Here is a 14,684-nt window from a genome sequence, read left to right as displayed (position 1 = left end):
CAGCCGAAAAAACATACAACCCATGCTGAAATGTTCTGAATATGCAAACGTAATACAATCCATGGTGATGCTGGGTGCTTTAACTGACTTCAACAGGCCAAAGCAGAGACGCTGGTCTTCACATCTCACATTTTCCCTTTTTGTTTACACACAGAACTGCATGTGCTTCTCCCAGTCAGTGGCAATGAGACGTGTTTTTAAAAGCTGCGCTTGTACTGCTCTTAAAACGCTGCGCACATCAATGGTAACGCATCAAAACAATTAAAGACGTCCATCTAGTGCATGTTTGCAAAAGACTAACAATTAAAAAAGCACAAATGGGTGAAAAAACGGTCCAGGACACCTTCAAAATAGCAAGAAACAGCGCAGATGAATGAAACAGAAAGGAGGTCTCCTTTTTACAGACTTGACATTGCGTCTTTTAAAAGGGGCGCAAGATGAATTATAATGGTCAAAGCTGTTCATCTAGTGTATAAAAACATTTAAATCCAGATAGGCACATGAAGGTGTCCTGTGTAAGTCCCCTTTCAGGGCTTCAGACTGACATTTGATAGCGGTAGCACCAGTGCCACCAAGTTTTACAGATGGGCGCTCCAGCACCTGAGTTGGTCGCAAGGTGGGGGTGGGGGGGTCCTAACCAGACGTGACGCAATGCGACACCATGATATTCATACACTAAAATGATTATAAATTACAATAACATCAGATGTTACAACAGTCAGATGGAACAGACTGTTTACTGAATGTACCTCATTTTCTCACTGAAGCTGCGTATGGACATAAACTTTCTACGTCAAGCCGCAATGGGAAAAGTACACGATCACACACATACATAGGACAAAGTAATTTTATGAATTGCATCAAAATTCAGTCTATTACCATTTTTAATGTTCACGCACTCATGCAGTACTCTGTTGTTATTTCGTCGATCTCCATGTGACAGGGAAGCGGAGAGAAAGTCAAAATGAGCCGGTGTGTGTGTGTCTGTGTGTGTCTATGACAGAGCTCCGGTTGAAGAGAACGATACCTCAAACACAACATTCCATAGGTCTGTGACATCCTTGGCGAAAATAAAGTTGTTTTGAAATGGCTAGTGTCACCCCGGCTTTAATATGCTGTTATGAGAAGGATTTTAGACCCATTTTTGACTGGGGGCTGCCCGGCGCGACATTGCAGAAAATAGAACCATTCCAAAAATAGAAAGCCCTGTCGTGGCTGGTTAGAAATTCTGATTAACATGGGAAAGATACCTTTTAACGTGTGTGACACAGTGTGACAGTGGGAATTAGTTTTCTTTCACTTTTTATCAGTATCTTGCTGATTAAAATAGTCATCTGAAGACAAACAAAGCCTTTTTCTACAATCAGAGATAATTTGAAAAGATTTTAATCATCAACCATCAATCCGCGCATCTTATCACGTGGCTCGCTGTGCATGACACTGCGGAGACTCCCAGCATGTGGAGGCTCATGCTACTCTCCGTGATCCACGCACAACTTACCACACACCCCATTGAGAGCGAGAACCACTAATTGCGACCACGAGGAGGTTACCCCATGTGACTCTACACTCTCTAGCAACCAGGCCAATTTGGTTGCTTAGGAGACTTGGCTGGAGTCACTCAGCACACCCTGGATTCGAACTTGCGACTCCAGGGGTGGTAGTCAGCGTCAATACTCGCTGAGCTATCCAGGCCCCGCAGTGATGAAAATTAAGCATTGATGTCTTGCTGAAGAAGATCCACAAATTCTAAACGGCCCATTTCTGGAGCTTGGTTGAAATAAATGCTCTTTTTCTATTAAGGATGAAGTTTTCAGTTCTGAGTACAATGTCCTCTTATATGTCAAAAGATCAAGGAAATTTTTATTCCTCATGTCATGACCCTTTTAAATCAATATAACTTGTTAAATGATCTTAAAGGGATAATTCACCCAAAAATTTTAATTCTCTTATCATTTACTCACCCTCCTGGCATCCCAGATTTATATGACTTTCTTTCTTCTGCAGAACACAAATTAAGATTTTTAGTAGAATATCTCAGCTCTGTAGGTCCATAAAATACAATTGAATTGGTGAGAAACAGATCAATATTTAAGTTTTTTTTTTTATCATAAATTCTCCTCTCTACCCAGTAGGAGGCAATATGCAAGAAGAATGTGAATCACCAAAAAGAGAAGGAAAAAGTTAAAATTTAGGAAAAAGGACTTAAATATTAATCTCCTCACCAACACCTATCATATCACTATCATATCAAAAGATATGGATTTAACCACCAGAGTCGTCTGGAGTACTTTTATGTTGCCCTTATGTGGATTTTGGAGCTTCACAATTTTGTCACATATTCACTTGCATTGTATGGACATTGTATGGAAAAAATGCTGATATATCACACAATTTAATATAGTAAATAACAAACATAAAATTGCTAAAAATAAATAAATAATAAACTCGTATTTAGCTCTGTATTTACTCAATTTCACACAAAACTAAAAAAATAACATTGTATTTTAAATGGTAGATAGCAGTTTCTTCAGATTTCTGTTTAATCATCCAATATTAGTAATTTATTTGCACATGAAGAAAATGTTAATATATTAGGAAGAAGGAAATAACAGTACACACAGTAGTCCAGCAACCATGGATGGCATGTCCACGTTAGCAATCGCATTTTCTCAAAAAATATTGAATCAAACCAATTGTACATACAGTGCATAGTGAATAAGACATTTACTAATAGCACACGTGAAGCGCTTTTATTTTGGGCTGCATCAGAACACTTGCTACCTTGCTGCCTAATCAGTTAGTGGCTTAACTGACATCTGTTTTGAATGAATGGAACTTTGAATGACAGGAAACTGGTCTCCGAACAGTTTGAAAAGCACCTTTTTTCATCGTACCTCTGTACACAGCCTCCGGAGGCAGCATTTCCCTGGTTTCGGATGCAGCCTTGAAGTTGCACTCACATGCTCGTGCGGATCCAGCGTGAGCCTCAATCTCCTGACAGTTTAAATTGCCTGGATTGACATGGACTGACCTTTATGATTTATGAATCAGAGAAACTTTTGATACTGATCCTGAAGTTTTTGATTCTGGCTGATAGAATACGCACTTCAGAGGAAGATATTAGATGAGCGCTCGACGGAAAGAAAACAATGGATTTTCGTGAGGTTCGTGAATGACATCATTTTAAACGAGATATCTGCATATTTGCAGATGGTATAATATAGAAGTTTTATTGATATTTGCCTTTTATCAGTAGAAAAGTTACAGGGAATTGTTGATTAGAGGCTGTTAGAATATGTGCTTTAGAGGTAAATAAATGAGCGCTCCACTGGACGCTGGATCTGCTGAAGTTGTGTGTGGTTGTTTTAAATGAGATATGCGCATATTTGCAGACAGTATATGATAATAGTTTGATTGATATTTGCCTTTTTATCATTAGACAAGACAGTTAAAAGTTACAGGGAACTGTTGAGGAGAGAGAGGGAGAATGAAACAGGCGAGCACTTTAAATTATGAGCTCAAACGCATCTGTAGCGGCTCTGATATGCAGACCGTTTAAATGAGACTGTGTTACACACCGGTCTATTACTGTAGAAACACGATGGCACATAACAACAAAATGAACCATGACTGGTCGTTTACATGTCTCAGATGCTTCACATGCAAGCAGGCAATTTTCGGCATCCTCAAGAAAAAAAATCGTCCAAACGGGAACATTTATCAGCCGATGCGATAATGAAAAAAGTCAGAATATCGCCCGATTTATCAGCCTTGGCAATATATCAGTCGACCACTACTGTACATTATCCCTTACTTACACCCTGTCTATACTGGACGCGAGCAGCGCGTTGTGTCAAAAGTAGGGCTGAAATGATTAGTCGACGTTATTGACAATGTTGGCAATAAAAATTGACAAAAATGTTCGTTGTCAAATAGTCGTTTGATTTCATTTAACATAACATAAGATCATATGAAACTTTAATGATGATTGCGCGTGAGAGCAGCACTGCAGTTCACGCCTGACTGAGGAGAGGAAGAACACACAGCTCACAGTCCAGATGCACTCTAAACTTTGCAAACAGCTTCAGGTGATGTAGATCGCAAAGTATGAGGGAATTATAATGCAAAAATACAGATGCACTCTCGTTGTGGAATAAGTTGAGCTGGAGCTGCCACTCTGCTGAAGCAAAACTTGCATGTCGAGCGTTTTTAAAGGAAACACCCCAGCGTTACATCTTAAATGCAGTTATATTTAATGTGTTTTAGCTTTATTAAAGTTCAAATAATAAGGAAGCAGATCATGTAAATAATTACAAACTCCAAAACTGGCATTTCTCTGTGCGGTCAGCACCTCTTCTATGAGTTGCGCGAATGTCCCGATCTAAGGGGGAGAGACTGAAACTGCACCCGGCTGAGGCACACTTGCGGGGACGCTTGTCCCTCGGGCGCGCACGCTTAATGCAGCTAGATTATAAAATGATGGCTTGCGACTTATTGAATCATAATATATGTCACTGTGCATTTCTTATTGTGAAGAAAATTGGCAATATGCAGCATTATTAAGAAGATTAAGTTTTTTTTTTTTTTTTGTGAGTTACAGATGGATTGAAGCGAACAGAAAGGTGAGAGAGGGTAGTCTTCACCCCATTATACATTGCAAAAAAATATGTTTTTTATTTGTTTTTGTTTTGGCTTGTTTTCCAATATAAATATCTAAAACTCCTTTAAAACAACGTACATTTTCTTTAGCAGCAATACTGCAGAAGAAAAAATTGTTATCTGAGAATGTTGAATATAATATAAAAAATACAAATATTTTAAAATATCTAAAAATCCTTTATAAAAAGATGCATTCACCTGAGAAGCAAGTCTAAATATCTTATATGTTGCTTCTCAAGTAAATGTATCTTGTTTTAAGGATTTTTAGACAATTTTAAATGGAAAACAAGACAAAAACACTTGATTACAATATTTTTTTGCAGTGAATTTCTTTACTGAATTATACTTAAAAAAAAGTATTTTTTCCTTTAATTCAGTGAATGTCATTTAGAGGTATTTTTAAAAGATGATTAGGTCCTCTTTATTGTTAGTAAGCACGTTTCATACAACCATTTAAGTCGGGGCACAAGCTGAATAATGGGTTAAGAGCTAATGATTAATCGTTTCAATAATTGTCGAATAATCGTTCTAACAATCGTTAGATTACTTGATTAATAATCATTAGTTGCAGCCCTAGTCATAAGTAAAAAAGTTTTGAGGCCCAGGTTTGTCTCCTTGACAAGCTTAATACCCTGTCTACACCGGTCACATCAGTTGACATGATGCACTGAAACGGCTTCTGGCTGTCTACACTGGACACGTTGACATAAATGCTCTAAACTGTTTAATTTGTGTAGCAGCACCAGCGCGTGCAGCACAAAATGGAACGGGACATCTGTTTTTTGTTGGCGTAACGGACGCGCCGCAACAGACGCTTCCAGTGTAAACAGCATCATTGATTAGAATGGGGTTCTAGTCAGGGTGTTAAGCTTGTCAATGATACAAGCATGGGCCTCAACACTTTACACGCAAATAGCAATGATTGTGACAAACATCAAACACATCATTGAGAAAAAAGATTAGCTTTGAATTATTGCTACAGTACATGACAAAAAACTAAAAGTGATGATAAACACAACAACCAACAGCATAAATAAAAGCAGCAAACAGTAAAAAAATGAAAAGACAGTAACACTGCAATTTGCATAATTCATTCATGCATGCTGGGAATTCAAATACGCTGACTACCACACCTGGAGTCGCAAGTTCGAATTCATGGAGTGTTGATTGACTCCAGTCAGGCTTCCTAAGCAACCAATTGGCCCGATTGCTGGGGTGAGTAGGGTCATGTTGGGTTATCCTCCTCGTGGTTGCTATAATGTGGTTCTCGCTCTCGGTGGGGAGCATGGTGAGTCGTGCGTGGATGCCACGGAGAATAGCATGAGCCTCCACACGCGCTATGTCTCCGTGGTAAAGCGCACAAGCCACGTGATAAGATGCGTGTATTGACGGTCTGAGACACGGAGGCAACTGAGATTCTTCCTCTGCCACTACGTCACTACGCCACCACGAGTACTTAGAGCACACTGCGAATTGGGCATTCCAAATTGGGGAGTAAAGGGGAGAAACCAAGCTCGGATGATTGAGTTATCTCAACAAGATCAACCCAGGGCAGTTATTCTAATTGTAAATTTTAAATTTGTTGGGTTGGTGGGTGTTCATTTCAAACCCTGATAAGGAGATATTAAATAACTAGCAGATATGCATAAAGAGCAGTATTAATCTGGCAAAAAATCAATTATGGGGATCAATTATGGTGACAAAGTTTTAAAGTATCAAATATTAATACATATAACATTTTCACTAAACTAATAGAACTAAATAATAAACTATATTTATATATCTTAATTGAATACATTATTTAGTACTTAAATATTTATTTCGCTACAAAATTGTAAAATGATGCGCTGGGAGTTTTAGGAGTGATGATTCAAATGAATCAGTTTTTTTTTTTTTAAACCAATTCATTAAAATGAATAGTCCATACATTCCAACTCTGTCTGCTTTTGGATTTTCTATAGTATGCGCCATCCACTGAAGAAAAATAAAATAATCCTATAGCTCTGTAGTTTTATTAGAGTCTGTTGTAATTGAAAACGGTCACTGTAAGTGAGGGGAAATGAACCCAGATTCCCAGCTGCCCTATTTCAACTCGATCTCATTGATCGAGGGCATCCAACATCAACTAATGACACACACACAGAGAACACACACACTCTTTCTCTTTGTGTTCAATAGCGAGTGCAGTTTTGCACTACAGTGATGGAGGTGCTACAGGTGTGGGCTGTTCTGTGTGGCTTGCGTCAGAGACTCAGTGTTTAGAAGTGACGGCACTCTGCCAGCAGTTCTTAGAAACAGGCACTGACAGCATCTCTAAAATACAGCTTGTTCAATTAAGAGAAATCTCTTATTTTCTTATCCTAACTGTACTAATTGCTATTCTATTTTTATTTAAGTCATTATATTTCTTTAAATCTTTTAAGTTATTATTTTTTTATATGCCATTTGTTGCAAAAGGAGCATAAGGGAGATTGTTATGTTTGTGCTGTAAAAGAAACCCTGCCGTTCATGGCAGTGTTCTACATAGGGAACTCCGGATTAAGTAAAACACTAGGGGTGTAAATCGGACATTTCATCACAATATGATCTTATATCGATTCTCTTGACCTGCGATCCGATATTTGCCAATACTTCAAAGTCTGCCGCGATACGATTTCGATTTGTTTCGATTCAGGGCCCTGCGATCGATATTCTGATATTATGTGCCTATTTTACACAGTCATTTAATTTTTTTTGCCCTCAAACGCAGCTGTTACTAGATTGCTAGCAAATTATAAAATTACATGCTCTGGATTACTTTCAGCAGCAGAATAAGAATATGAACTTTCTAATAAGTGACACAGGTCTAGGCTATCACAAATATAGCTCGTTATTTTTTCGTTATTGACGTTTTAATCAGTCTGCTTGTCCGGTTGGGCAAGTGAAAGAGAAATCCACTTGTCCCGGACAAGCGTTAATGTCGAGCCCTGATTAAATATTGCATTTAACATTCTCTGATAACAATTTTTTTCTTCTGCAGTATAGCTCCCACAGTAACTGTACGTTGTTTTAAAGGAGTTTTAGATATTATTTTGGAAAACAAGTCAAAAAGCGTATTTTGTTCCAGTGTATAATGGGCTAAGTCTACACTCTCACACCTTTGTTCACTTCGATCCATCTTTAACTCACAAAAAAAAACAAAAAACGCTCTCTTCTTAACAGAGCTGCGTATCGCCGATTTTCTTCATGATAAGATATACAAAGTGAACGTGACACATATATTACGATTCACTACGTCGCGACCCATCACATTATAATCTAGCTGCAGCAAACGCGCATGAGGGACGAGTGTCCCCGCGCCAGAGTGTGCATCAGCTGGGAGAAGATTCAATGAGTCTATGAGTTGCGTCACTTCATGCAACTCATAGACGCAGCACTGACCACACAGAGAAATGCCAGTTTATATCCATAACCCGCAACCTTATTATTTGAACTTAAATAAAGGATGCTTTAAAGATATAACGCCAGGGTGTTTCATTACGAAATGAAATGTGGCACAATAATAAAAAAAACTGTGTCCATCAAGCAGTTTCTCTGTCACAACACTGTGGCTGCCTCTAGAAACACAATTTTTTGTGTGAAATAAAGACCTTTCTGCCATGATGCATCAGCAAGAGAAGTTCAAACATGGATAGGAAAGAAAGTAAATCATTAACTTTTAAAAATATTCAGTGACCTCAGTGAAATCATTTTTGCATGAGAATTGGATATCTGGATATGCTGCATGCTTCACAGTGAATAACTGCTCTGCTTTCTGTTGTCTACTACACACAGAGCATGCTTGATGCAGTGTTTTTAGTGTATGAGCAGATAACATGCAGACTGTTTATTTATTTAATTAATTAAATCTCAGCCTTTTGTGGTTTAATCATTACACTAAGTGATATCAAGATTTAAATTTGATTAATTTGTGCATTCATACATTAATTTTATTATGTAAAATATGTCAAATTCCATTGCATTCCATATTTTATAGTTAATTTTGTTTACATGACTAGATTTCGCGATTCTGTCTGTGTTTTCCACATTGCAGAAATCATAGAGCTCTATGTCTGTGTTTATTCCTCAAGTAAGTAATTGCAACATCGGAGTTGAAGCATAGCACTGATGATGTTGATGATGATGATGATGATGATGATGGTATAATGTTGATTCATCTACCACAAGGACTCCTTAAAGATAGCTATAGCATCTGCCTCCTCCATCAGCCTTTCATCAGAGGTGGATGAGTTCAAACAGTTGCAGTGCAAACACTATACATGACAAGTGTGTGTGTGTGTATACTGTGCAAGAAGTACAGTTAAGTTTTCCTTCACAGCAAGTATGGATGTAGAGGTCCATGCTTCTTCTTTGCTTAATTGAATTATGTGGACATCATTACTAATGGACTGTTGGCCATACTGAGTTTTCAAACATTTTAGTTCCTGTTGTCCTGTTGGGGTGCTGACACACTTTCTCATGCAGAGACAGGAGAGAAGACTTGAACTTCATCAGTGCTTGATCCAATACATTCTCAATGTGACGTCATAAGCCACCCTTCCAACACACATACACATAGTCACACACAGAGACACTGCACCAGGTAGAGACAGTCTCACCTCTGGATGACTTTACTGGTGAAAGCCTGTGTATTAGAAGTGTCACAGACTAGGTAAGGCATTGAGTGCTTCTCAGCACACTGCAGCGATTTCCCACTATTATTAGCTTAGGAACAGCAAAGCCTCTTAGGGCTCTTTATTTAACCAGATAGCCAGTCTGATGTGGAGCTGAACAGCATCTGATGTAAACTGGCAGACACTGGGACTCCTCTTCATACTGCAAAAGATCAGTTTTACTTTGCTCATAGATTATAACACTTAAGTATTCTGACCCAGGAATGTGGCTTAGAGGTGGCTTGGGATGAAAAGTTTCTGTCAACCTCCCCTGATGAAAATTGGTGATACTGCGAAATGAAAATTCTTGGACGGAACCAAAACTTCTGGACACACTGGACCGAAAACAAAATAACGAAAATGATTATTTGAAAATTAGACTTTGTTTGGAATGAATTGGAGACTCTAAATTGCTCTGTATGTGTGAGTGAGAGGCCCCCAGCCACTGAGGGTTGTGTCAGGAAGGGCATCCCATGTAAAACCTGTGCCAAGTCAAATATGCAGATCATGGATGGTCCGCTGTGGTGACACCTAACGGGAGCAGCCGAAAGAAGAAGAAGAAGAAGACTTTGTTTGGAATTAGTGTTGTCACGGTACCAAAATTCCAATAGTTGGGACCGATACCAGTGAAATTTCACAGTTCTCGATACCAATTTTGATACCACAGAAAAAAATTGCTAATATAATAATTCCTTTTAACTAAATCCTTTAGCCTATTTAAAGTTACATTTCAATGTAAATAATAAATGAAAAGATATGCATGTTTTCTTCAAGTGTTTCTAACACTTGTTGTTTTTAAGCAGGACCCTACTGAAATCTGATTTATTTTTTTCCCAAATCCTTTTTTCCTTTTTTTATTATTTTTCCAGAATTCCATGTTTTAAAGTTTAATTTCATTTCATTATCAAAATGGTGTCTAATCAAAAAAATTTCCTTAAACTTTTAAAAAACTAAAGTAAAAAATAGAACAATTACTTATAAACATACCATTGCATTTTTTAACAAACTTGTATTCAGTACAAAAGCACTCTTGCTTTTATTTCTTAATTTTTATTATTACAATCATTAATCATAATTTATAATAATAATAATAATAATAATAATAATAATAATAATATTATTTATACAGTGAGGATTACATTTTACTATATAGTTATAATATATTTCTGTTGCAATTTCTTCAATTTCAGGCGTTTAGATTTTATTGTGAGTCATGCTTTTATTTTGATGTGTATTTTTGACGGAAGTTTGATCGTTAAAGTGCAAATTATGTGATTTTAATTATATAAATTATATAAAAATAACACTTCAGAGTGGTTAAGTGCTCTGCTCTGTCATCTCTCATACAACGCGAATATTGTCATAGTCTGTGGAGTTTCCAGTGTATGAGCGGTCTGCTTCACACATTCATTTAAAGCTCATGCAGTACATACAGACTAAGATTGCAGCATTTTGCGATTTAATAATCATACTAGGCTATATCATGACTTTAATTTGATTAGTTGTGCATTTCAGTGTAAAAGGAGCAACAAATCACACGCTCAAGTAACTGTGTGAGCATTTGAAAGCAGTCGTGTGTCAGTAAGACAGTGTGCAGGTACCGGATTGAGTTGGTGCTCGGTACTACCTGTACTGTTGAATCACTGGTATTGTTACATCTTTTTTATTTTAGTACCGACGTGGTACCAAAGTACCAGTACTTTTGACAGCACTATTTGGAATAATTAAATTCTAAATGTTTTTATTGGGGATGCACCAAAACCACTTTTTCTATAGCTACACATTTCAATAGAAAATAGAGTATAGTGTAAAAATGTGTACCTATTAAGAAAACCATTATTACTAATTACTCTACTGCAGTAGAAAAAATAACAGTAATTCCAGAGAAAATCTTCAGTGAACATGAAGCTAGTTCTATTGCAACATATTTTTATTTATTTTGGCTCTGGCTTTTATTTTAGCGGAACGCTCCAGGAAGAATTTCAAGTTTCTGTCTGTAGGCTAGTTCGTAGTAGTTTTAAAATGCTTCTCATCAGGTGAAATCCTCCTCTGGTGCTGTTCTTAATGCATGGTTTGAGAGAATTGAATGATCAAGCATTTACATCTGAGTAGATGCGCATCCTTTGTGATTCACAAGACTATTTTATGGCTTCTAGAGACTTGGGCTGAAAATAGCCATATACGCTGGCATGGTGTTAAGAAACAAACAAACAAGCAAACTTTAATGGTGCTTTTATGCTTTATTAATGTCATATTGGAGCTTGACACACAATAACACATTATCTCAGCACTAGAAAACACTATTTATTGAAGCACTAATGACCAAGAGAGTGATCACTTCACTTCTGGGGATGTAGACTTTAATATTTCAGATAATCAATGCTTTTTCTCCATGTGTGTTTCTGTTACCGGATTTTAAAGTTACGGTTTCTGTTCAAACCAAGATTGTCTGCCTTTTTCTCTTTTGGCTGAAAACCGAAAACAAATTTATTTAAGTTGCAAAGTTACAAAGCCTGTAGGGAACTCCAGCACACCAGCATCCAGTGTTGGGGACCAGCACCCAAAACACAACATGCTGGTCTTTTCAACAGTCAGCCGCAATAAGAGAGCTGCCACATTGTAGAAGCAGTACATTGGAGCTTGCTGCAATTACTAAACAACAAGAAGTCTTATAAGCCATGATACTACAGTATTTACTCTTAGGAGCAGATGTTCTGGACTGATCAGGGTCAAGTTTTCTCCCACTGCAGGGCTCCAGACTGCGACTAAAATAGTCGCAAATGCGACCAAAAATAACTGATTGCGACAATTGTTTAAAATCTAGTCGCCATTGGCGACAGTTGGGTTGTGTGTGTTCATATGCGGTTTCATCTGATATCATCTTGTGAGTTATTGAATATATTTTTAGAGCGCCAGTATGTCTCGCGCCGCTTTTCACCCATTCTGTTTCTGACGAGCTCACTGCATATATGTTGTACATATACTCACACAAAATACATTTTTGTAAGCGTTTGGAGTGTTAACTTCAATTCAGATTGAAATTGTGCTCCTTTCCATTCTATTTTGGCCTGTTTTCTACTTTTATTTATAGGGTCTGTAAGAGAGGACAGGAAATTATGATAGGACTGGGTAATGTCACAAGCAGGATTCAAACTTGGTTTACCCTCATGAGCACTTTGGCGCATTGTGTCAGAGTACATGCATTTACTGATAAAAAAAATTAAAAAACGTACTCACACCCATGTTGTTGATCTGCATTCATCCTGCTGTTTACCAACAGAGAGACTGAAGCGGTTGTCATAATGAACCAGCTGCTCAAGTAGTCCTTTCAATATCACAATATCTTTATTTTCTTATGTTACAAACATTCAAATAATCAACAAATAAAAGTATAAAGCCATTACCGTCAGAGCTGACTGTTTTTATGCAGCGCTGGCAGAGCTGTTTTCTGATGTCAAACAAAGAATAAACTAGTCAGTCCATATTTCCATATCCTTTTTCCATTTTTTTTAATCTATGCCTTAAAGCCATGGTGCGTAATTTTTGTGCCATTAGCGGTACCAAACTACAAAAATAGTCTCTGTTTCCAAACAGGTTTTACCAACACTTTCCCATCTCTCATTGTTGAGTCAAACAGATAGTCCTATCCCAAACTGTCAGGCCACTCAAACAAACACAGTTATGTTGAAAGCACCACAGTGTTTTCCCTTTTCGTGGCTTATTAACCCTATAACACCTTGTGTATCAAATATGATACACAACGCTTGATGGCTCCTGTTTTACTCTCTGTTCAAGCTGAATCCAAAAAACTTATGGTATGTAAGTTTTACATGTTTATGGCACCATCTAGTGGTTATTTGTGGTGTCAATATTTATATTGATACATTAAAAATGGCGGCGGATGTGCGAAAAGTGACTCTTATGTCGGGATAAATGACAGGCTTATTTTAATAAAGTAAAAGTGACAGTAATGATTATATTGTTACTGATATTTTAAAATGAGTATTTGCTGAATATAAGCAACTTGTTCTTGGTTAAATATTTGTATATTATTTTATTGAAAAAGCCAGTTGAAATGACATGTATCAAATATGATACATCAGGCTTTTGAGGTATATCTCACAATCACCATTACATGCGTGCCCACCAAAAAAAAAATCAAAAAAAAAAAAATCACAGAGCTTTGAAAATTCTGCCATATAATTTTTATAAGATATATTTAAAGTGTGAACTAATATTTCTGTGTATTTTTATACATGCAGCCTGCTTTGTCATTATAAATATCTCATTATTTTACATTACAAGCTATGATGATGTCATCTTACCATAAGTTCCTGAGACCCAGCGAAGTCAAATTCTCAGTGGGCTTTTCCCTATGGCCACAGCACCCTCCACCTCTCTCATCTGTCTCTGAGTCACTCTCTTTTTACCCTTTATTCTGTCCCTAAATCATTGTATTCATGGTACTATGCAAATGAACTGGCAGCCAGTGCTTGGTGGATTGATCACTGCCTTTTCTGCCTCATAAATGAAGGCATAAAATGGTGGATAAAAATCATGTGCTTAGTCTGTGCCGATTAACACTTGGGTTAAAAGATCTGGTTTAAGAACTTATTTTCTGTGGAATGTTCTTCTGAACATTGTTGGTTCTTATACTGCAAACTAAGATACTATAGTTTCACAGCTGTGTGTATGTGTGTGTGAGAGAGAGTAAGACTGATAGATTATTCGTGGCCTGTTTCCCTCAGGGTCAGAGTTCATAGTTGAAATGACATGTTGTGTCTTGTGTGACACGTACATTTTCCTGTCTGTCAAGCTCTGTCTTCACGCATAGGCATGTCTTATGACAGGGAGTGTTTGGAGCATCAATAAATAAAGCAATCACCATAAGATGGAGATAGACATAGAGGTAAAAATAGAAGAGACGAGAAATGGGATAGAGAGAGATAAATGGGAGAGAAGTAGAAAGAGAAAAGCTAAATAAAAACAGAGGGAATCAGTTGAAGGAGAATTCATGACTCCTGTCATTAACATAGCAATAATTTAGCAGACACTTAAATCCAAAGTGACATAGAAGTGGGGAAATATAAATTTCTTACGAATTTGCAACATTGTTGTAAAAAATGCCTCCAAGGTAACATTATCTTTCAAAATAGAGAACTTCACTGTTTAAAAACAAATGCTCAACAACAGCACTTGCAAGTTTTTTTTTTTTTTCACCTCAAGAAAGAACTGCTTTTAATTGGTGCTTCATTCAAATTGAGCTGAAAATGCCCTGAAAGTGCTGTTTTTGAGCATTTTGAACATTACTGAAGATTTAGGCTTCTCTTT

At 37.2% G+C, this 14,684-nt stretch overlaps 1 protein-coding gene across 1 annotated transcript in view; it reads left to right on the top strand.

The window, feature by feature from the left end:
- Positions 1-14,684, top strand: part of LOC127444647 (nuclear factor of activated T-cells, cytoplasmic 3-like) — a 137,698-nt gene that overhangs the window by 23,100 nt on the left and 99,914 nt on the right. The window lies entirely within an intron of this gene.

Source organism: Myxocyprinus asiaticus, chromosome 1, assembly GCF_019703515.2.
Source record: "Myxocyprinus asiaticus isolate MX2 ecotype Aquarium Trade chromosome 1, UBuf_Myxa_2, whole genome shotgun sequence".
Lineage (NCBI taxonomy): Eukaryota > Metazoa > Chordata > Actinopteri > Cypriniformes > Catostomidae > Myxocyprinus > Myxocyprinus asiaticus.
This window is presented reverse-complemented; position numbering and strand designations above follow the sequence as displayed.